This window comes from Apis cerana, linkage group LG1, assembly GCF_029169275.1.
Source record: "Apis cerana isolate GH-2021 linkage group LG1, AcerK_1.0, whole genome shotgun sequence".
Classification (NCBI taxonomy): Eukaryota; Metazoa; Arthropoda; class Insecta; order Hymenoptera; family Apidae; genus Apis; species Apis cerana.
Genome location: NC_083852.1, coordinates 17,745,586 through 17,772,478, shown reverse-complemented (window position 1 = coordinate 17,772,478; position 26,893 = coordinate 17,745,586). Strand labels below are relative to the sequence as shown.

General features: G+C 23.8%; 1 protein-coding gene across 1 annotated transcript in view; it reads left to right on the top strand.

Moving 5' to 3' along the window:
* Positions 1-14,439: 14,439 nt before the first annotated feature.
* LOC107993447 (uncharacterized) overlaps positions 14,440-26,893 on the top strand; it is a 248,620-nt gene continuing 236,166 nt past the window's right edge. The window contains exons 1-2 of the mRNA XM_062087253.1: positions 14,440-14,507; positions 15,432-15,532. The gene's annotated coding sequence lies outside the window, so the exon portion shown is untranslated. The remainder of the gene's footprint in view (positions 14,508-15,431; positions 15,533-26,893) is intronic.

Here is a 26,893-nt window from a genome sequence, read left to right as displayed (position 1 = left end):
AATCTATTTTCTTTATCTACTACATCTTAAATCTATGATTTATATATCCTACTGGCATCATCTGTACTAAAGATACGCTCCTATTTAACAAAGTAAAAAAGAAAGAAATGGAAAAAGAAAAAAAGTAAAGGGATTGAAAATATTTATGAATGAATATTTGTATATATAGAGTTGATTTTATGTTAAGGAGCGTATCATCTTACGAAATGTGCTTACAATAAACTTAATTTAAATGTCTATTTTACATTAAACGTAAACCTAAGACTTAAATTTAAGACTTAATTTAAATGTCTATCTTACATTAAACTTAAATCTAAGACTTAAATTTAAGACTTAAAATTTATTTAAATCTTAAATTTAAGTTTAAATTTAATCGAAGATACCTTTTATTTTGATATTTCACGCAGGAATTCCGAATATTTATTCAATTGTTTCATAATTAAAAATGCAAAAATACTAACAAATTTTATTTAATTTTAGGGAAATAGTAGAAAAAAATTTAATTTTAATTTTGACAACGAATAATTATTTGTCATTTGTTCCAAATAAATCAACTGTTTGTATCAATATATCGTAATAAGAATATTAATTTATAATATTAAATAAATTAATGTTCTTATTGCATAATGCAAACAATTTTATGTAATAGTACGAGAGTTTAAAATTCAAATGAATAAATTTTTAGCAGTATTTTCATTAACAAATGCTGTAATAATTAGGGCGCTGAAAAATTATAGCCAAAAAAGGCTATAAGGACCACACTTGTGATCCAAAAACAGGATCATTTCCACAATGTTAGTGGAAGAATATGGGCATTTTATAAACGCAACACTACTTTCAAAAACGCGATCATTTTATAGCGCAACACTATTTTCAAAAACGCGATTATTTTTCAACGCAACACTAATTCTTAAAATGAATTTAATATAAATGCAAATGAATTGAAAGTTAATATCTCTAATTAAAACTCGAAATAAAATAAACATAAAATTTTTTAATATTACTATTTAAAAAAAATTATATTATTAAATTTAATAATGATTAAAATTATTAAAAAAAAATCGCGATGTCTCATAAAACGCAACACTAAAGCAAACGCGATTGTTATTCGCAACACTAATGCAAACCGTAATTTATTTGTCGCAACACTAATTAAAAAATCGCGATTGCCCGTTTTCCCACTTTGTGATCCGAAAGTAGGACCACATTTTTGCAGCTCTTGCAACTGCATTTTATGATCCCAAAACAGGATCACTTCCACAATATTAGTGGAAGAATCATGGGCATTTTATAAACGCAACACTACTTTTAAAAACGCGATCATTTTTAGCGCAACACTACTTTCAAAACGCGCTTATTTTTTGACGCAACACTATTTTCAAAAACGCGATTACTTTTCAACGCAACACTAATTCTTAAAATGAATTTAATACAAATGCAAATGAATTGAAAGTTAATATCTCTATAATTAAAATTTGGAATAAAATAAACGTAAAATTTTTTAATATACTTTTTATAAAAAATACTTTTTATAAAAAATTGTATTATTAAAATTAAAATTATTAAAAAAAATCGCGATGTTTCATTAAACGCAACACTAAATCAAACGCGATTGTTATTTATTCGCAACTCTAATGCAAACCGTAATTTATTTGTCGCAACACTAATTAAAAAATCGCGATTGCCCATTTGCCCATGATGATTGTACGTTGGGCCGGAATTCTCATCGGCCATAAATACTACTACTACTACTACTACTACTACTACTACTACTACTACTACTGATTCTAAAACGAGCATAGTGACAAAGTAGTAACAATGACTTCCCATTCTTTGGATCCAGACAAGATCCAAAAAATGAGAAACCATTCGTTGCAGCCCCTCTTCGTGACAGTTTGTCGAGGCCTCTTCGGTCTTCCTCCTTCGGGCGCAATGCCCGCTGAAACTTAAGTCTAGGCTCGAGATTTCCTAATCGCAAAAAAAAAAAAAAAGAAAAAAAATAGACTAAATCGCGAAAGCTGAGTGCACATGGACGACCAATAGTCATTACTGACCATTGTCCGCACATGCGCAGAATCTCGAGCGCACGTTCGTTTCGCCCATTTCGCGACCGCGACCGCGAAATTCGAAAAATCGATATAAGTAAAACCAGAAACGAATGGTCATCGATGACCACTCGTCTCAGCTCCACTCTCGATTTTTCAAATTGTATTTCCTGAAACAGGTTGTCACGCGAAAACGCGCCTACCCGACCAGAGACTGTGACAACCTGCCCGGCCCTACCTACTTATAATTAACACGCACACCAGAAAGTATACTACCTATCCTACCTAGCGCTATATTTAAAAAATGGCAAAACAATCACACCAACACACTCACTCCACGGTTCTCACACATTACACCCGGGTGCAAAAGCCTACACTAGAGAGCGTCCCGGGACGCCTCCGACACCCGAGCTTGATATTTCTTTCATACTCTAACTTTACGTACCTTTTCCTGAAATCGACTGACGATGGCTAATGATCATTGCGTGAATCGCGACAAAAATCGTATCTATCTCGATTTTAATTATCAATAAAAATGGCATTACTAAAATTTAATAATTGATATCAATTTACAATTTATAATTTTATGATAATATTAACAAAATTGTAAATCGTATAATTGATAATATAATAAATAAAAATGAGAATCGTAACGATGCAATTCCACAGCCTAATCGCAAACACACATAATGTGGAAAATACATCGTGCACGATCACTAACTTATCGTCAGTCGCCGTTAAAAACTTATAAACTATAGTCATCATGCCTATTGCCTCTCTCTCTCGCCCAAGTAACACCTGGGCACGTGAGTGAGATCGTGGCAATAGACACGGAAGGGTTAAACCTGAAAATCCTAAACTAAAAAAATATTATAAATATCTATTTTTTCTCTAACGGACTAATATTCTTTATTTCATCATCTATTTTTACTTTAAATTTTATTTAATGACTCTAATTTTATTAAAGTTATGATATCTAATAATAAAGCAAAAGAAAAATAAATAAGAAATTTATTTACAACAAGAAATACTAAATGCAAAATAAACTAATTGAATTGAAAAATTAAAGTTAACATTAATAACCTCAGGCGATTCCTTCATCAAAACATAGTTTCGAATTAGAAACTAGAAACACAATGTTCAATATTATTGTTTTGATTCCGAAATCTACCTGTCGCGATATATCTTCTTACACATTTTCGTATACGAAGGAACTAAAATTTAAAATTTTATATTTTGTATTATATGATTGTTGAAAATTGAAAATCGAATAATTAAAATATATTATAATATAAAGCGAAATGTAAAAAAGAAAAGAAAATTTTTAGTTTATTAGTATTTGAGAAACGCGATGTGCAAGAAGATCTAGCCTGAGCTAATAAACACAGAAAATGTTACTACTCACGGATATAATAAATATATCCATGGTCACTATGCCCGTTGCAAAATCTACGTATACAACCAATCACTCGTGTCGATTCGGACCTTTCGTCCTACGACATGATTGAGTGACCGGAGGAACATAAATGCATGCGACTCACCATTAGATGCGAAGAATATTGGCAGGGGATGTTAGGAAATATCTGTAACAAAAAAGAAACAACATAATTTAAAACACAATCCAGATTATTGAAAATTGAATTCTAAATTTAAAAATTAAAAATCTAATGATTTATATTGAGATAAAAAAATAAGAATTTAAATAAAATGATATAGATAATTACCTCTTCGCGTGATGGATGACCGCCGTATTTTCTTGAGAGAAGCACTGACTCTAAACGCGTAGTCTTTTAACGCGACCGGTTAAAAATTAAATTCGGCGAACAAACACTGATTCTAATTTCGCGTTATTCGTTAAAGAATTTAAAAACTTTTACGAAAGCAAACACTGACTCTACTGATCGCGCGCGGTAACAAAAATTTACTGAAAATAAAATTGTATAATAAGGGAGGGATGGGGTGGAAAAAAGTAAAATATTCTTCGATATTTTTCCTTTTTTTCTTTTTCCTTTCAAACATTTGTTTAAGAAAATACTGCTATGAGTTCTAAGATACTTTTTAATATTCAAAAAAGTTTATGAATTATTTGAAAAAATTTGCAAAATTTGAATAATTTGGAAAAATTATATTATAATTGTTCGCTATCAAAATTTAGATTATAATCAATTATAATAAATGATGTCGCGAATTATAAATATTCGAAATTTCTTGCAAAATAATCAAAATTTTACAAGTTAAAGATACAATAACAAAAACTTAAACTTAAAACTAGTGTAGTTCTTAGCTTGGCATCGGTTTTCAAAACTAATCATTCTAATATAATTTTAATACAATATTTTTAATGTGATATTTCTAATAATTTGATCAAATAATATAAAACGAAAACCGATGCCAATTACCGGGTCTCACCAACGAGGAGGTGACTACGTCGAGACCCACATAATTATTATGTATTTATTATATAAATAATTTTATATTTAACATTTAATTTGTTTTAATATTTAATTTGTCATTATTTATATAATATTATAGCAAATTAAATATTAAAACAAATTAAAGGTTAAATATAAAATTAAAAGAAAATTAAAAATTAAAATATAAATCAAATTAAAATTTATATAATATTATAACAAATTAAATGTTAAATATAAAATTAAAAGAAAATTATAAATTAAAATATAAATTAAATTAAAATTTTGAAATAAAAATGAAAGATTGAAAATTAAATCAAATTAAAGTTTTGAAATAAAAACTAAATATTGAAAATTAAATCAAATTAAAAATTTTAACCAAAATTAAAATAAAATTTAAAAATTAAAATTAAAAGTTAAAGTGAATTGAAAATAAAATTAAATAAAATTAAAAAAAATTAAAAAGCAAATATTTAAAGTTTGAAATAGAAATTGAATGATAAATTAAAAGTAAATTAAAAATTTAAAAATTAAAAATTAAAAATTAAAAATTAAAAATTAAAAATTAAAAATTAAAAATTAAAATTTAAATCAAATAAATTAATTGAAAAATGTATAATTAATGTTAATTAAAAATTAAAAATTAAATAAAATAAAAAGTAAATGTAAAAAAGAAAAAATGTATGTATAATAATATGTATAATAAATATTAGAATAAATAATAATAAATTATTCTCAATGTTATAAAATTTCAGTTAAAGTGTTATGATTTCGATGTTAACGCGACGCGAGTTCGATAGGAAATGATTGCGCGCGCCCGTTCTGTCCCGTATTTATACGAGCGCCTGAGCCGAAGTCGAACGAAAATATACGACCTTTTCCGATTATATCAAAATAGACTTTTCGAATATATTAATGAACAATTTATCAAGTTTTAAATTTTAACTGTTAATTTATTATTAATTTATGAATATCATAACAATTTTTATATTTTTATTGTTAATTTATGAATTTAACAACATATTAAAATATATATAATAATTAATATATATATTTTTACGAAATAAAGAAAAATTCTGTATTTTATAATATCAATTTGCGATTTAATATTATGTTAAAAATTATTTCTTATTATTTTATGCGAAAAATAAGTATAAAATAACACCGAATAGATTTATAGAATGAATAATTTAATAAATTTAGAATTTTTATTCTAATTTATTTATTGAAAAATATACTAAATATAACAAATCACATATATTTTTTTAAATTACACTATGTAAAATAAGATTTAATGGTTTTTTTAATAATTAAAGACAATTATATTTTCAAGACAACACTGCAGATGTGCGTAGTTCTTGGCTTGCCATCGCTTTTCGAAAAATTTTCTAATGGAAGTCAAGACATTTTTTTTAATGAAAAATGTGAAAAGCGATGCCAAAATAATAATATTTCATAATTCATTAATAATAAATAATAAAATTTCATAATTCATTAAAATAGATAAAAAAATAAAAAAAAGAATATTGAATTTCTATTTTAATTTACTTATAATAATATTTTATAATATCTAATCGTTTATTTATTTCATCAATTCATTTTAAAAGTTAAATAATTATATTTAAATATTTGTAATACAATAATAATATAACTAAAGAATTTAAAGCATTTGATTCTCCGATTGTAGAATATATGATTGCATGATCAATTCAAACAAACATTTTAACTATTGTTTTATTGTTCTATATTCAAGAATTATTTGATTCTTTTTTATTTTTAACCCAATTTCATAAAATAAATCAATATATGTTAATAATAAATTATAATAAATAAATACATTCTTAAAATTTTCTTAAGTTTGGAAATATAGTATGCTTTTAAATTAAAAAATTGTGTATGAATAAAATTATAATTTTATAATAATCAATATGAATAAAGAAAATATATAAATAAAAAAATATAATAATAATGATAATAATATTAAATATTAGTTTAGAACAAATTTTATAAAATTAAATAACAGAAAAATATTTTATATGTGTGATAAAAATTTAGTTAAAATATTATAATATCGATCTTTTTATTAATTATATAATATTCTTAATATATATATATAGAGGCATACATAAATATGTATGCATAAACTAACAATAAAAATTTTAACAGAAATATATTAATATTTATCATGAATGTTCATTATAAATATACCTTAAAATAAAAAAATATATTACATAAAAATAATTGAATAAGAAAATACAAAAAATTAAATAAATATTATTAACAAAAAACTATTACAATTTATGATGAATGAAATTCATTATAAATATTAATTATATTATTATAAATATTCATTAAACTTAAAAATAATAAAGTATATTATAAAAACGATAGGATAAGAATGAAATAAAAATACATACAGAACATAAGCAAATCAAACTTTTCTTTGAAAAAATAGAATGACGTCCATATTGGAACTTTTCCCGCCTTTAAAGTTGGACTAGTAATCGGATAATAATCTATCAAAAGAAAATAAGAATTTTCAAACAAGTGTATAAAATATACAAAATTAATCGATCACATTAAAATAAAAGAATAACCAGAACAAATTCCATCTTAAATAAATACGAGTTAATTAAAATAATTGTCTAATTGTCCAATAAATTGATAAAGAAAAACGAACAATTTAGTTCTCGAAAGATAATACAATGATATCACTATTTCAATTATTGAATTAAAAAGGGGAGGGGATAAGCGCGCGCAATAATTCGGCAAGTTTAAATTTGTCGAAACCTGTCAAAGCATGTCGAAATATGTCGAGCGTAATAAAAAACGCGAACTCTGAAATCCTTGGAAAAGCGATATTATGAAAACAAATAATGAATCTCGAAGCATTGAACAAAAAAGAAAAAAAATATATAAACAGTACGGAGTGATGCAGAACGTACTTAGAAACAAAATACGTTTATAATATGTATATATATTATATACGTATGTATCGATATATTTCGAATATAATAAAATAATTGATTTTATGCACGTTCCTTCCAATATGGATAAAGAGATTATAAAAAACTATTCTAAATAAATTTATTCTAATAAATTTATTCGTTAAAAGGTATATTAACATGAAAATCATCAATCATAAATCATTGTAATATGTTCATACTACCAAGTCATTTTTCCTTCCAAGCTATCCCGACAATGGAGCGAATTAATTCTTTCAAATAAAAATTAAAATCGTAAAACAAATGTACAAAAAAACTATACTAAAATGAAGCAACAAGTGAATTCGAATCTCGATTCAACGAAGCACGAAATACCGATAATCTCGACGGAAACGATCAATGGAAAAAAACACAAAAAAATCCCAAATATTAATTAATTTCGATATAATAATAATAAATAAACTATTAAATAAACGAAAATGATAATAATTTACAAATTTAATGATAAAATATGATCAAAATTACTTACTGCGTAGTAGAATTTTCGAAGCCGGCTGCGACGACACGTCCACTCACTAGCACTTTCCACAGAAAACTGACCCCCGCCCGCCAAAATTTTCTTAGGAGCCTTCTGATTGGCTGACATCGTATGATTCGATAATCGAAATCGCATAGAAAATTAAATTTATTGAATAATATATTTTATTTATTTTAATTAATAATATTAATTAAAAAATTAATTTATTTATATATTATTAAACTTTAATCTATTATTTTTTTCTTTAATTCTTGTATTTATATATATTTTTATTAATTTTTTATTCATTAATTATCGATTTATCGATTATCGATTTATCGATTTATTTGTTAAATTATTTATTTTTCTAATGATTTATTTTTAAATATTTTTATAAATTTCTTTAAATTGCTTATTTATATACATATGAAATTAATTATTTACATTTTTGTATAATTATTTATAAATTTATTTGCATAATATAATTGTTTATATATTTATTTATCCATTTGTCTAATTCACATTGTTTTATTCATAGATATTTTTATAGATATTTTCGGTCTGTTCATTCAAATATGCATCTATTTATTTATTTTTTTGCTCATTTATTTGATTATTTACATATATATTTATTTATTCATTTGTGCAATCACTTATTTGTACACTTTATTAATTATGTCCATTTATGTATGTATGAAATTCATTCATTTATTTATTTATTCCTTCCATTTATTTATATTTATTAATTTTTCTATTAATTCATTAACTTATTTATAAGCTTTCTTATTTTATTCATTTATGTATGCATCAATATATTTATTTTCTCTTTTACTCTTTCCTTCATTTAGTTATATTATTTATTTTATTTATATATTTGTCTATTGATTTATTTATATAGATTTTTTATTAAATTTATTTATATATACATCAAAATGTTTATCCATTTATTCTTTTCTTTATTTAATTATTTATATTTAATAATTTATTTATAGACTCCTATTCTATTCTATTTTATTCTATTCAATTTTTTTTATTTATGCACGTATCAAATTTATTTATTTATTTAATTATTTATATATTTATTCATTAAGTTGTGTAGTGATTTATTTATAGACTTCTATATTTTATAATACATTTATGTATTCATAAATTTATTTATCTATTGTTTCATTTGTTTAATTATTTATATATTTACTCAATTATTTGTTTAATGACATAATTATTTTCTATTTTATTTATTTATACATGCTTTAAAATTATTTATTTCATTATTTTACTTATTTTTATTTATTTAATTATATAAATATTTATTCATTCATTTGTCTTGTTAATGATTTATTTATAGACTTTTTAGTTTTGTTCACTTATAAATTCATTTATTTATTATTTGCTCATTTATTTATCTATTTATGGTATATATTCATATACTGTAATTACATAATGTTTTTAATTATTATAAATTTATTATAAGTTTACATGAAAATTTAGATATAAATCATGAACAAAATAATTAAATAAAAATAAATAATAAAAGTAAAAATAAATATGTAAATATATATATATATATAAATATATATAAAATTATGATATATATATAAAATTAAAATGTATAACTTGATATAGATATAAGTGAACAAATAAAAAATGTTTAGAAATAAGTCATTTATTAAATAAATGATTAAATATATAAATTATTAAATAAAAGTGGTAAATATGTTTTGACATATACATAAATGAACAAAACAAAACAAATCTATAAATAAATTTATAGATTTTAAATTTCTATAAATAAATTTATGAAAACTGAATGTATAGAAGAATAAATATTTAAATAGCTAAATAAATAAAGAAATAAAGAAATAAATAATTTAATTCATGCATAAATGTCAAAAATAAATATATAACTGAATAAAACTAAAAGTTTACAAATAAATCACTAAACAAATAAATAAATAAATACACAAATAATTAAATAGAGAAAGAAGTGAATAAATAAATAATTTGATACATAAATGAGCAAAATAAAAATAAATCAGTAGACAAATGAATGAATAAAGAAATGAACAAATAATTAAATAACTAAACTAAAGGTATAAATGTATAAAAAATTTGATACCTATATAAGTAAACAAAATAAAAAAGTTTAGAATTAAGTCATTTGTTAAATAAGTGATTAAATATATAAATTATTAAACTGAAGTAATTAATATTCCTTTATACATATTCCTTTATACATATTTTAATACATAATACATAATAATTTAATACATAATTTAATACAAAATACAAAATACATAATAATAATAAATATATAGATAATTAAATAATCAAAGTAATTAATATATAAATGATACATATAATAAACAAAATAAAAGATTTATTAATTATTTATATGTATGATATTTGTTATTTCATTTCTATAATGATTTTTTTATAGATTTTATTGTTTATATCTACATTTATATCTACATCAATTTATTTGTTTTTTCATATATTAAAAATTAGTTTTGTCATAAAAGAATGAAATAGAATAAAGTATATAGATTTACAAATATAGATTTAAAAAAGCAAATAAAAAAAATACAAAATAAATAAATGTATAAATAATTGAAAAAATAAATATTTCAAAAGAAGAATATTTAAATAAAATAAATGTATGTACAAAATAAATCTATAAATAAATTTACAGAAAAATAAATCTATAAAAAATAAGTATATAAACAATTAAATAGCTGAAGAGACAAATAAATTAATAATTTGTTATAAGTGTCCAAAAATAAGGATATATATGAATAAAATAAAAATGTTTACAAATAAATGACTAAATAAATATATGAATAAATAAAATAAAAACAAATAAATAAATAAGTTAATTAATTTATACACAAATGAACAGAACAAAAAGTCTAAAAATAAGTAATTGAACAAATGTATAAATAATTAAATAAGAGAAAAAGCAAATAGATAAATGAATTAATTTACATAATATAAATGAACAAAACAAAAAATCTAAAAATAACTCTTTGGACAAATATATGAATAAAAATGAATAAATATGTAAATAAATAAATAATTAAAAATATATATATAAATAATTTAATATATACTTAAGTGAAGAAAATAAAAAAGTTCAAAAATAAATAATTAATCAAATGGATGAATAAACATATAAATAATTATATAATTAAAATAATATATATATATTATATATATAACCTTAATTTCCAAAAACGTAATTATTACATTTGTTATAAAAATCGTTACATAAATTAATAACAATAATTTCTAAATTATTAATCGTAATAAATTCGTTTATAGCTATTCTATATTTATATTTATATAAAATATTTATAATATTTTAATACAGTAATTAATCGAAAATTAAAATCATAAAATAGCAATTTTGATTTGTAAAAATACATATTAATTATTACATTTAATATTATACAATAAATTTTTATATGCATAAATTAAAAATAAAAATCTAAAATTTGAAAAATTATTAATTATTATATTCGAAAACTGGAATTTAAAGCAATTGGCAAACTACATACGTTTTTATAATTTTCGCATTCTATATATGTAAAGCAGATCGAAATGAAACAATTTCTTATCAAACTTAGTTGATAAATAATTTTCAACTTCATTATAAATTAATATTTTCATTATATTATATATTTTTATATTATATATATATATATATATATATATATATATATATATTATATATATTATATATTTTTAATATATTATATATTATTTATTTTTATATTTTTATTAATCTTAATTGCTACATCAATTAATTATTTACATATTCACTTATTTTTAATTTATATTTTTATTTATTTACTTTTCCACATTTAATTCTTAATTCATTTTTTAATTTATTTTTTAATTTTTTATTTTCATTAATTTATTTATTCACATTCATCATTCATTTTATATTATATTTATTTTATATTTATTTATTTATTTATAGATTTATTTTGTACATACATTTATTTTATTTAAATATTCTTCATTTGAAATATTTATTTTTTCAATTATTTATACATTTATTTATTTTGTATTTTTTTTATTTGCTTTTTTAAATCTATATTTGTAAATCTATATACTTTATTCTATTTCATTCTTTTATGATAAAACTAATTTTTAATATATGAAAAAACAAATAAATTGATGTAGATATAAATGTAGATATAAACAATAAAATCTACAAAAAAATCATTATACAAATGAAATAACAAATATCATACATATAAATAATTAATAAATCTTTTATTTTGTTTATTATATGTATCATTTATATATTAATTACTTTGATTATTTAATTATTTATATATTTATTATATATTATGTATTTTGTATTTTGTATTAAATTATGTATTAAATTATTATGTATTATGTATTAAAATATGTATAAAGGAATATTAATTACTTCAATTTAATAATTTATATATTTAATTATTTATTTAACAAATGACTTAATTCTAAACTTTTTTATTTTGTTTACTTATATAGGTATCAAATTATTTATACATTTATACCTTTAGTTTAGTTATTTAATTATTTGTTCATTTCTTTATTCATTCATTTGTCTACTGATTTATTTTTATTTTGCTCATTTATGTATCAAATTATTTATTTATTCACTTCTTTCTCTATTTAATTATTTATGTATTTATTTATTTATTAGTTTAGTGATTTATTTGTAAACTTTTAGTTTTATTCAGTTATATATTTATTTTTGACATTTATGCATGAATTAAATTATTTATTTCTTTATTTCTTTATTTATTTAACTATTTAAATATTTATTCTTTTATACATTCAGTTTTCTATAAATTTATTTATAGATTTGTTTTGTTCTGTTCATTTATATATGTATCAAAACATATTTATCACTTTTGTTTAATAATTTATATATTTAATCATTTATTTAATAAATGATTTATTTCTAAACATTTTTTATTTGTTCACTTATATTTATATCAAGTTGTACATATATTTACACTTTTATTTTTACTTTTATTATTTATTTTTATTTATTATTATTTTATTTATTATTATTTTGTTCATTCCTTTACTTCTAAATTTGTTCATGATTTATATCTAAATTTTTATGTAAACTTATAATATACTTATAATAAATAATTTAATGCATTTATAAGTGAACAGTAAAAAGTTTATAAATAAATCATTAACAAAACAAATGAATGAATAAATATTTATATAATTAAATAAATAAAAATAAATAAAGTAATGAAATAAATAATTTTGATGCATGTATAAATAAATAAAATAGAAAAGTCTGCTAAAATAAGTTATTAAACAAATAATTGAGTAAATATATAAATATATAAATAATTAAACAAATGAAGCAATAGATAAATAAACTTATGAATAACATAAATGTATAAAATATAGAAGTCTATAAATAAATCATTACATAAATTAATGAATAAATATATAAATAATTAAATGAATAAGTAAATTTGATATATGCATAAATAAAAAAAATATAGAACTCTACAAATAAATCACAAAACAATGATACAAAACAAATAGATAAATGAATTATTAAATATATAAATAATGAAATATATAAATATATATAAATAAAGAAAGAAATAAATGAATAAACACTTTGATGTATATATGAATAAATTTAATAAAAAAATTTACACAAATAAGTTATTGGACAAATATGTGAACAAATATATAAAGAAAATAAATAATATAACTAAATGAAGGAAAGAGTAAAAGAGAAAATAAATATATTGATGCATACATAAATGAATAAAATAAGAAAGCTTATAAATAAGTTAATAGACAAATGAATTAATAGAAAAATTAATAAATATAAATAAATGGAAGGAATAAATAAATAAATGAATGAATTTCATACATACATAAATGGACATAATTAATAAAGTGTACAAATAAGTGATTGCACAAATGAATAAATAAATATATATGTAAATAATCAAATAAATGAGCAAAAAAAAATAAATAAATAGATGCATATTTGAATGAACAGACCGAAAATATCTATAAAAATATCTATGAATAAAACAATGTGAATTAGACAAATGGATAAATAAATATATAAACAATTATATTATGCAAATAAATTTATAAATAATTATACAAAAATGTAAATAATTAATTTCATATGTATATAAATAAGCAATTTAAAGAAATTTATAAAAATATTTAAAAATAAATCATTAGAAAAATAAATAATTTAACAAATAAATCGATAAATCGATAATCGATAAATCGATAATTAATGAATAAAAAATTAATAAAAATATATATAAATACAAGAATTAAAGAAAAAAATAATAGATTAAAGTTTAATAATATATAAATAAATTAATTTTTTAATTAATATTATTAATTAAAATAAATAAAATATATTATTCAATAAATTTAATTTTCTATGCGATTTCGATTATCGAATCATACGATGTCAGCCAATCAGAAGGCTCCTAAGAAAATTTTGGCGGGCGGGGGTCAGTTTTCTGTGGAAAGTGCTAGTGAGTGGACGTGTCGTCGCAGCCGGCTTCGAAAATTCTACTACGCAGTAAGTAATTTTGATCATATTTTATCATTAAATTTGTAAATTATTATCATTTTCGTTTATTTAATAGTTTATTTATTATTATTATATCGAAATTAATTAATATTTGGGATTTTTTGTGTTTTTCCATTGATCGTTTCCGTCGAGATTATCGGTATTTCGTGCTTCGTTGAATCGAGATTCGAATTCACTTGTTGCTTCATTTTAGTATAGTTTTTTTGTACATTTGTTTTACGATTTTAATTTTTATTTGAAAGAATTAATTCGCTCCATTGTCGGGATAGCTTGGAAGGAAAAATGACTTGGTAGTATGAACATATTACAATGATTTATGATTGATGATTTTCATGTTAATATACCTTTTAACGAATAAATTTATTAGAATAAATTTATTTAGAATAGTTATTTATAATCTCTTTATCCATATTGGAAGGAACGTGCATAAAATCAATTATTTTATTATATTCGAAATATATCGATACATACGTATATAATATATATACATATTATAAACGTATTTTGTTTCTAAGTACGTTCTGCATCACTCCGTACTGTTTATATATTTTTTTTCTTTTTTGTTCAATGCTTCGAGATTCATTATTTGTTTTCATAATATCGCTTTTCCAAGGATTTCAGAGTTCGCGTTTTTTATTACGCTCGACATATTTCGACATGCTTCGACAGGTTTCGACAGGTTTAGACTTGCAGCGCGCGCATACACCCCCTTCCCCCACCCCCTCTAATTCGTTAATCGTAATATTCGATGATTAGGATTTCAGTTAAAATTTTAATTAATTCGTACGTCTTTTTAAGATGAAATTTGTGCTTGATTTTTGTTTTATTTTAATGTATGATCGATTAATTTTATTTTATATATTATATATTTTATATATATATATTTGAAAATTCTTATTTTCTTTCGTATAGATTTATTAGCTGATCACTGGTAATTTGAAAGGCGGGAAAAATTTCAATATGGACGCCAATGTACTTTTTCAAGAAATTTGATTGAATTTCATTTGCGTACTGTATGTATTCTGTTTTTTTCATTTATACTATTTTTATTCAATGGTTTTTATGATATAATTTATTATTTTAAATATTATAATATAATAAATATTTATAATGAACATTCATCATAAATATCAATAGTTTTGTATTAATAATATATATTTTATTTTTTTGTATATGAAATTTTTTTATTCATAAAAAAATTAAGTATTTTTTTTATTCATAAAAAAAATTAGTAATCAATCCATAGTTTCAATAAAATGACAATTTTTTTCTGAAACAAATGTTTGATAGAAAGAAGAAGAAAAAATATAGAAAAAATATTTTGCTTCTTTTTCTATACATCCCTGCCCATTACTAATCAGTTTTATTTCCAGACAATTATTGTGATCGCGCGCAATGCGATCGGTAGTGTTTGTTTCGTAACAGTTTTTTAATATTTTAGAGCACAATAGCTCTAATTAAATTTATTTATCAAAGTCGGGAAATTAGAGTCAGTGTTTGTTCGTCGATTGTAAATTAAACGGACGCGTTAATAGTTTTTTATTTTTTTTTTATTTTTAATATTCGTTTTCGGTACAGAGTAGAATCAGTGCTTCTCGAAGGAATAAGGCAGTCATCCATCACGCGAAGAGGTAATTATTATTATAACTATTTTTATAAATTTTATTTATTTTTTTGCTTTAATTATTAATTAAAAAATATAAGCCATCTTTAATTTAAAAAAATTTAAATTCTTTCATTGAAATAAAATCAGTAGATTTTCAATCTTTTCTATTATAAATTGTTATCGTGTTACTGTTCATTAGATATTTCAATTTTTATTCATATTAAAATTTAAAGTTATATTAATAGACTCTTTTTTTATTATTTCAATATTTTTATATCATCAATATTGTATTGTTGAAAAAATAATTACATATAATATTTTATATTTTTAAAGGTGCCTGACTTTGCCGGTGTTATGAACATTTCTACTGGACTTCAATTTTAAAAAATATTTGTGACCGCGTGCAATGCGGTCTGTAGATTCAGTGTTTGCTTCGTAACAGTTTTTTAATATTTTAGAGCACAATAGCTCTAATTAAATTATCATAATTATTCGCGAAACTAGAGTCAGTGCTTGGTCGTCGCCTATGTTTCAAATCGACGCGATGGTAGTTTATTTTTTATTTTATTTTTTTAAACATTCGTTTTCGGTACAGGATAGAGTCAGTGTTTCTCGAAGGAATAGGGCAATCATCCACCACGCGAAGAGGTAATTATTTATATATATTTTTCAATTTAACTTTTTTAAATAATCAGTATTGTGTTTTAATTATAATGTTTCATGTGTTGTTATTTTCCAGTTTCCAGTTTCCAGTTCTGTTCCAATTCCAGTTCCTGATGATGACTACTTCGGTGATGATATCTTGGATCACAACAATGCAGATTCTTCGCATCATTGGTGAGTCGCATGCATTTATGTTCCTCCGATCATTCAATCATGTCGTAGGATGAAAGATCCGAATCGACACGAGTGATTGGTTGTATACGTAGATTTTTGCACGAGCACAGTGACCATGGGTATTTATCATACCCGTGAATAGTAACATTCTTTTCTTTTGTATTTTATTTATTAGATCAGGATAGATCTTCTTGCACGTCGCGTTTTTAAGATAATATTGATAGTTAATATTATATAATATATATCTAGTTATTTTAATATGATTAGTATGGACGATACAAATTAGTTTGATTGTTTATAGTTGAAAATGCTTGTGTAATCATTTGTAAAATAAAGATTAAACAACTATATGAATCGAACTATATGAATAATTATATGAATTTAGTAATAAAAAAGAATATTCGAATAAATGAGAAACATTGAATTGATTTTAATTGAATATCTTGTAGTGAAAAAGAATGTCTTTCAACTTCATGTAACGTTGTTATATAATGGATAAAAAAATCAATTATACAATAAAATGCATATTATCATTATTGATATAATAAACAATTTTCAATTTTAATCATTTTTTCAATTTTTAATCATAATATGTAATTATTTGATATGTTATAAATTTATAATAAATATGATATGAATTAAATTAAATTAAAAAATATTTAATTTTCTCCGTAAAAAGAAATGTATGAAATATTATGCGCAAGAAGATATTTCGCGACAGGTAGATTTCTGAATCAGAGCAATAAGTTTTGCACATTGATTTTTCATTTTCGAACAAATGCTTTGATGAAGAGATCATCTGAGGTTATTTTTATTAATATTTCATTTAGAGTCAATGATTTTTTATTATTAATTATTACAAATAAATATCTTTTTTATTGTATTTTTATTAAAATTAATGATTCAATAATTCATTAAATTTATTAACTAAAATATTTATTAAAGAATGAAATAAAATAATATAATTTTAGCCCGTTAAATTCGCACTAATACTTTTTTTTTAGCTCAGGATTTTCAGGTTTAATCCCTTCCATGTCTATTGCCAGGATCTCACTCACGTGCCCAAGTGCTACTTGGGTGAGAGAGAGGCGATGAGCATGATGATCTTAGTTTATAAGCTAAACATTTTTTAGCGACTGACGATGCGTTAGTGTATCGTGCACGACGTATTTTCCGCATTATGTGTGTGTGGTTAGGCTGTGGAATTGCGTCGTTTCATTTATCATTCCGTAACACAATATAACTTGAAATATTTAAAATATTTACGATTAATATCATGATAACATTTCAACAACAATATTTTTACGCAATATTGTAATTCTTATTTTCAAATTGACTTTCAAAAATGATATTGGTCAATAGTGATCCAATTTTAATGCTATTTTAGTAATTTAATTCCTTTAAAAGATATATCCGTTTATCAATAAATATTCATAATTAAAATTAAGATATATACGTGTTTTTATCGTATTTCACGCAATGGTCATTAGCCATCGTCAGTTGATTTCAGGAAAATGGTACGTAAAGTTAGAGTGTGCAAGTTGTATGCCAAGCTCGGGTGTCGGAGGCGTCCCGGGACGCTTTCCCTAGTGTAGGCTTTTGCGCCCGAGTATTATGCGTGAGAATCGTAGAATGAATGTGTTGGTATGCCTGTTTTGCCATTTTTTAAATATAGGGTTAGGTAGGATAGGTAGTATATTTCTGGTGTGTCTGTTAATTATAAGTAGGTAGGGCCGGGCAGGTTGTCACAGTCTCTGATCGGGTAGGCGCGTTTTCGCGTGACAACTTGTTTCAGGAAATATAATTTGAAAAATGGAGGATGAAGCTGGAATATGCGAATGGAGCATGCCATTCGTATTTGGCTTTATTCATCGATTTTTCGAATTTCCGCGGTCGCGGTCGCGAGATAAATTCGAAACGAACGTTGCGCTCGAGATTCTGCACGTGTACGATCGACGATCGTAATCGATAGTTGGTCGTCTACGCGCACTTAGCTTTCGCGGTTTAGTCTTTTTTTTTTCTTTTTTTCTTTGATTTGCGATTAGTGAGTCTCGAGCCTAGATTTAAGTTTCAGCGGGCATTGCGCCCGAAGGAGGAAGACCGAAGAGGCCTCGACAAATTGTCGCGAAGAGGGGCTGCAACGAATGGGTTCTCATTTTTGGACCTATTTTTGGGTCCAAAGAATGGGAAGTCATTGTTACTATTTCGTCATTGTGCTCGTTTTAGTATATGTAGTAATTGTGTTGTGTTGTCTGGCCGATTGCATGCAGGCCCATCATCCAGATCCAGTCATCATGGGCATCGCGATTTTTTATTAGTGTTGCGTTTTAAATTTCGCGTTTGCCTTAGTGTTGCGTTAAATGAGAAAATCGCGTTTGCATTAGTGTTGCGTCAAATGAGAAAATCGCGTTTGCATTAGTGTTGCGTCAAATGAGAATCGCGTTTGCATTAGTGTTGCGTTAAATGAGAAAATCACGTTTGCGTTAGTGTTGCGAGTTATGATATATCGCGATTTTGTTTGTTTCTTATAAAATAGTATTATAGTTTATATTATCACTTGTTATTAATTTTTCTATTTTTAATTATTAGTAGCTTTGTAATTGTACAGAAGTAATGATTTTTATTGAATTTGTTTTAAAAAGTAGCGTAGCGTCGATAAATAATCGCGTTTTTTCAAGTAGTGTTGCGAATATTAAATGCCCAAATTTCCACTAAGATTGTGGAAATGTTTTTGTCGAGTTACCTTGTGGCTAAAAAAGTTACAAGGATAATTGTACTGCAGCAATTATTAAGAAAAGTGAATTTTTCGCTATTAATATTGATATTCGCTATTAATATTAATATTGTGTTATTTAAATTTGAGTGCATAGAGTATTGCTTAAATAATTAAATTAAATTAAATTGTTTTCGGAGATTTTCTTGCTCTTTTTTTGTTTATACTAATAAATATTGCATATTTAATAAAATAATTTAATAAAATGGTTAATTTAAGAAATTTTTTATTTTATAAAAAAAATAGTTTATTAGTATTGCAATACAAAATAAATATTCCATTTTCGGTTTATTGTTCGAGTTCATATTAAATAGAAAAAATTTTTATTTTACTAGTCCTTCTGGCTATTAAATTCTTTTCTTTTTCAGCATCCCTTATCACATTTTCTATTTATTGCAGAAAAAATTCTTCCTATTAAATTTTTTGAAATCAATAATAATGAATGTTCATAATAAAATAAATATATGCATTATAAAATTTATTTTTTTATATTATTTCAAATCATAGTATTTTTTTTATTATACTAATTCTTTAAATAAGCTTGTTTCAGATATATTAAATATCTCAACAATTTATATATTTTAAGAAAATTTGATATTTAAGTTTATCACCATTTAGTAAGTAGTTAGATTTTATAAAATTTTTTACTAATTATTGATAGATTAATTTGTCTGAGAGATTATTATGAAATCAATCAAGAAATTCGCATTTAATGATATAAAAAATATAATTACTTTCTTTTCTTTTATATTAAATATCTTTCTAGGAAGAGTTTCAAGACAAATATTAGATTTTTATATAATAGATAATATTTTCAATATTAAAAATACAGAAAAATAGTTTCTGTATAAGAACAATGAAGTCATAAGTAGTAACAATTGAAAGTAACTATATTTCATAAAATTATTATTAGTTTTTCGTAGTCTTATTTATTTTAAAGATTGGTTTGAAATAAGTGTCAAAATGAAGTAATATTAATATGGGATATTTGTATTTTATAGACCTTCTTGATTTTATTAAGATTTTCCTGTAGATAACATTTCTGAATAAATCTTTAAATTATAGAAAGATACTACTATTTTAAATTAATTAAGAATCATAAATTATAAATTCATTAAGAATCATATATTATATTAATTAAGATATTTTTAAGTTCACAAATTTATAAAATGCTTTTTTTTTAAATAATAGTTTTAGAATTTATGTAAATTGTTTAAATATAGAAATAACTGTTATAGAAATTGAATATTGCTTAAAATAGAATAAATTTGTGAACATATGCATAATAAATGATTATAGCAGTGATTGTAGTATTAATATTAAAATTGGGAATAGTTAATAAAATAAATATAGTTCTTTGTGCAATACATTTTATTTTTTTGATTTTTTAACTTCATGATTATCAATATTTTATATTCTCGTAATAATAAATACATAAAATATTTATATTAATTCGAATTATTTATATCTCATGTAGAGTTAATTACGATATTTTTATTTTCAGATTTAATTGTGTTAATTTTTTTTAATTCTTTTGCACAACGTTTGTTTTGCACAATGATCGAAAATTAAATGTTTTGCAAATCAGAAGAAATAAAAATTTATTACTGATTTTAAATAATTTTTTTTATGAAAAAAAATAGATGAAACTGTGGATAGTATGAATCTTATAAATAAATTTCTTTTTAGTATATATATACATATATATATGTATATATTTCGTATATATGCTACGTATGTATTTCGATAAAATGAATAGTGTTTATATCGACTGCTAATAAATCTAGAGGGCGTAACAAATATTTTGTTTTCTCGAGATCGATATTTCAGAATGCAAAATACAAAATCCCATAAGATATTACTTCTGAATAATTTGTGTATAATGAAATTAATGAATGTTAAAAACATCTTTTTAGAAGCTGAAAAAATAATACTAATATTCTTATTTTATTACAAATATCTTCAAAAGATGGCACTAATATTAAATTCTTATTTTAACTGCACTTTATTTATCTTGAATATTTAAGAGATGGCGCTAATAGTCGATTATTACATTATTTACCATTCTGATTTATATAGTTTATATAGTTTAATTTGCAACATTCTAGAGTTAGCGTTAATTCTACAATTTTTACTTTATCTTTCTCTCATTATCTTATATCTTACTCTCCTTGTCTACATTTGTTTCTAGCACGTGACTATAGATGAGAAATATCAATTGAACACATTTTTCTTTCAAAACTAATCTTTAATATAAAAAATATATATATTACATATTCAATTTTAGAATCGATTTTTGATATTTCCGTCAATTTTATTTTCACATTTCAAAAAAAATATAAAATAATTTTATTATTTTATAATATATTCCTCTATCGAATATTATTTTCTAACTAAAAAGTCATCAGATGTACAAATCGAATTTCATTTACTTATTATATATATTATATAGATAGTATATAGATAGTATATAGATAATATATAGATTGATATCGAACAAAAAATACAATCGTGTCCTTAGATATGAATTTACAATAAAATCTTTCTATCAGACAATCAGTAGCAAAGTGCAAAAAACTTTTACGATTGCTAAAATCTATCGATATTCTTAGACATCAGAGAATGGTAATCTATTTCAAAGTTTCGTGAAAGTTCGGAAGACGATGTTTTCGACCATTTATAACGATCGCGATAAGGAACCTCGAAGAATTCATAATCCAAAAGTTAATTGAAACTCTCGATTCTCCATTTCCCCGTCGGGCACCGTAAAAATATTTAAACAGGTACCTTCACGGCATGCTTGGAATTTCATTGTTCATCCGTCCGTTGAATTTTACGAGACCGAACTTTACGATAAGCGAGCTTTTTCTTGCGACTTGAAGCTCGTTTGCCTCGTAATCTCCTCGAGTTTGCGTTCTCGTTAAAAGAGAAGATGAGCCGGCACGTACGATGAGAGGTCATGTCTTCAAAGAGAGTAAGAAAGGAGAAAAAAATAAAAGATAAAAAAAGATAAAATAAAAAGATTTAGAGACGAAATGTAAATGAAATACGAAAGTGTTAATGTAATTTATCAAGCATAAATCTTGAAAGCTTATTGATTTCACTTATGACAGAATATACTCAATGTCTGAAATTTTTAAACAATGGAGAATGGAATTGATTATGTTACAATATATTTTCCGTGCAATGAATTTATGATATAAATTTGATATCATAAAGTTCAGATATAATTGGCCATTATAAAATTTCTAAAAATATTTTCGATCACTTTTTCGAGTGATATTTCTTTCCATTCATAGAATATTTTTATCGTTACTATTCTTGGAATATTTCTTTTTTTTTATTCGAAACTTGAGATGACATCTTGAAACTAACAAAGTAGTAGTATTTAAGTATTTTTATGGGGTGAATGAAGAAATGTAATGAGTAAGAATCATTCATCGTTTCGAAAAATACGAAAGTCTCCATGTCTTGTGATTTCTATAGCCACATTTCGTTGTTCTGACCTCCTTTTTCCTCGATCCAAGAGTGGAAGATGGAACATTGAAACGCCGCTGAAAACGGCTAGCAAAAGCGCTATCGTGATTTGTGACCCGCTTATTCCGGTTGATCGTCCATTTATTTCTATGCGAATTCTGCGACGAGTTTGCTAGTTTACGATAGTTCGCTGTTGAAATATGCAGAAAACATATTATTTCGATTAGTTTTGAAATCCTTAATAATTTTATCTATAATAAACGTTATACTAAATTTTAATTTAAATATAATACAAATTGTATTTGTTATAAATCATTTTATTTATCATTTTATTTATATTGCACAAATTTCGTGAAATATGAATATAAAAAAAAAACAAATTTTTCTTTTCTCTTCAAGAATTATTTATATAAAATTCACTCTGTTGATTCTATATTCTATATTTCTAATATACAAAATATATATTTTAATTTTATATATACTAATAATCTGCAGTCAATCTCCATTTCTATTTATTCTTCATCATACGTTCCTTCAAAACTAAGGAACAATAGATCCGACATAGTGTTTTATCTGCACATTATTCTTCCACTTCCGCTGATTGTCATCAAACCGTTCATCCCTCGCGCAAAGAATCTCCCAGACGAAACTTTGGATTTCATCTCTTTGTCTAAAAAAGATCTATAATGGTATGGTATGATAATAGCGACTACACAAGTTTTGTTCAGTCTCACTTTAAAAAACCTTTTCGAACATAGAAGGAAAATAAGTCGGTGAATCTTAAATCGAAAGATTTAGACGTATTTTAAAAAAGAAAAAAAGAAAAAAGCTTCATATGCGTACAGATATGCAAGCGTTTCAGTTTTCTCTTCGTGTCTCTTTATTTCTTCAGAATGGCGGACGATCGACGAGATTGGGCTAGTGGAGAAAGGCAATCTTTCGTTTTCATTTTCGCATTGAACGGACGAAGCTCAGATTAAAAAGTCTCTGTCGGGTTTGAAATCGAAGCGAATCGTTGCATGGCGATAAAAAGAATCGAGAATGAGGAATGGAAACGTAGGAGGAGAAAAGAAAAATTCACAAGGGAGGAATTCACATTTTTTTTTTTTTAGAAGATGTCCTCGCGGACATCATTCGAATTCGAACTGAGAGAGAGAGAGAGATCTTGAATAAAGAATTTTTTGTTTTTCAATTCTAATTCTATTTGCTTTCAATTAAACATGAAAATATAATCAACAAATCGTTCATTTATACCATTGAACGATATTTTCTTTTTTTTTCTTTTTTTTATTTATTTATTTATTTATTTATTTTTCTCGCAATGTGGTTCTTTGCAACGAGATAACACATGGCCTATTGTATGCAAATTGACAATAGCTTAGGTAACTGCTTTGTGGAAAATCCGCGGCGGTAACACGCGGTAGCGCGATGATTTAATCGCTATTACCATAATGGTGAATAATTTTCTGGCCAGCCACTAATTATTAATTACGCATGGTCGCGTGCTATCAGCTGGATCAATCTTTGACGTTAACTCGATACCATGAAATCCCTACGGAGGATATCATGCTCGATATTTTCGGTTTCACCAGGTTTATTGACCGATGCTTTCTTTAGTATGCGGCAAAGTTTAGTTTATGAACAAGTTTCCTTGATCAAATAGAAACTTTTCATCCTGTTGTTTCATGATCCGTACTTCGAAAACATTTTTTTTTCATTTTTTTTCGGTTAAGAAAAGAAGATAAACATTCCAAGCTTTATATTTCAATTCCTTTTCGAAATTTTATCAAGAAGTTGTTTCATTTCCATAGTTTTTTAAAAAGAAATTGATATTGCTAAAAATTTTATATAAATGAGCAAACTGAGGATAATACAACAAATAAAATTCGAGTAAAGAGAATATCGTTACGAATTCTTCTTTTGTCTTAAGTCCGTACTCTTTTATCTATGATTGAAGACCGTAGCAAGAATATTATTCCGTTCTTCTTGATATCTTGTTTTTTTACGTTATCTAATAAAATTTTAAAATTAAAATTCATTAACAAACAAACAATTCAAACATTCAATTATATTTACAATTTTAAGTTCTTTCTCAAATAAAGAATAATTAGAAATTAACGTAAGAAAAGGATAAAAAATCTTATCCAAAAAATCAAGAAACACAACAGATTAACATTCATCAATGATTATTAATAATTTTTAATGAAGTCGGCATTAAAGTGTTAAGATTTAATTTTATATAAAGGTATCTTCAGTCACGATGAAAATATCGAAAAAAAATGATTGAGCCTATATAATTAACATTGAACCATCGTAGTGAGATCGATAATGGCAAAATCACGAAAGAACGTAGACGTGCCTTAATTATTGCGCCACAACCAGGCCTGTGCAACGACGTGCGTTCAATAGCAAAATTTCATCGAGCAACTAGATGGAGATATCAAGGGGTGGGTTGAGGAGAATAGTGGCTGGAAACAGCGTACCGGTATAATAAGCTGCCCTTTAAAACCAACCGAGGTTGCTCGTTCAAAAACCCGCCACGGAAGCGTGCTTACAGGATTTCCGCCGCGATTCACCGCTCCTTATTTCGATCCTCGACGAGAACACGACCGAGAAACAAATATTCTTGCTCGCCGTTGGCCTGCCTTTAAATTACACAACCAGCCCAGCTGGAAAAATCCCTCTTTTCCCCCTTCTTCCGTGAAATGCAATTATTTTCTTCGTTTAAAGCGCTACGTTTTTCTACTCGTTATTACCACGGAATCCGTTAATTGATTCTCTTTTCATTTGATATCGTAATCTGTGTGTTATTTACGTGTACTATTTCAGAAATGATTGGATTATAAACAAAATATAGAGAAATATTTTAATTTCTTATTGTATCAACTCAAAGATGTACAACGCAATAGATCGTTCAAAATAAATAAATACAGTATAGAAAGGAATTATATTCTTGAACAACTCTCTCGTAAAATTTATTATGAGAATATAACACATACATAGGTATTTATAAATAATTCTTGCTCCGTTGTATTTGCGTAGTAATAAATGTAAATTCAACTACCAGCGATTGAAATATTTAATGAATGCATTATTAAATTTTTCGTTGAAAACGAAACATATTTTTCAATCGATCTTAGTACGTGTAATAAGTTCCAACTTCGTGTCCATATGTTTCATAATTCTAAAGGATCGTTCGAATGAAAGCTTGAATGCAAGTATGATTCAACACCTTTCTTCGATAACACGCGAAACTTCTAATCGGATCTAATCTTAATAAAACACAGCTACGCATGGCTCGCAACGAACGGAACTTCAACAGGGACTTACAGTCGTAAGCGAGGATTAAGGCAGTAAGCTTATAACGGGGGAACTATTATTATCTAAAATCTGTTCGCCTTGGTCCAAGTGATTATTAAGGCCATCCTGTGGAAGTTGTTGGATAATTTTGAAGATAGCGCTTCATCATATTGTGTATCGCTCATGAAAATAAAAATTTTGAAATGTTTATTCTTAGAAAGTGAAGAGATTCAGAAATTATTTTATACTTGGATACTTGGAGAAAAGGAAAATAGGATTTGTATTTAGAAATTTCGATGTTAATAGAAAAATTTGTAGGAGAGATGAGAAAAAACAAAAGTCAGTGAAGAGAAATGAGAGTTTATTATTTAAAAATTTCAA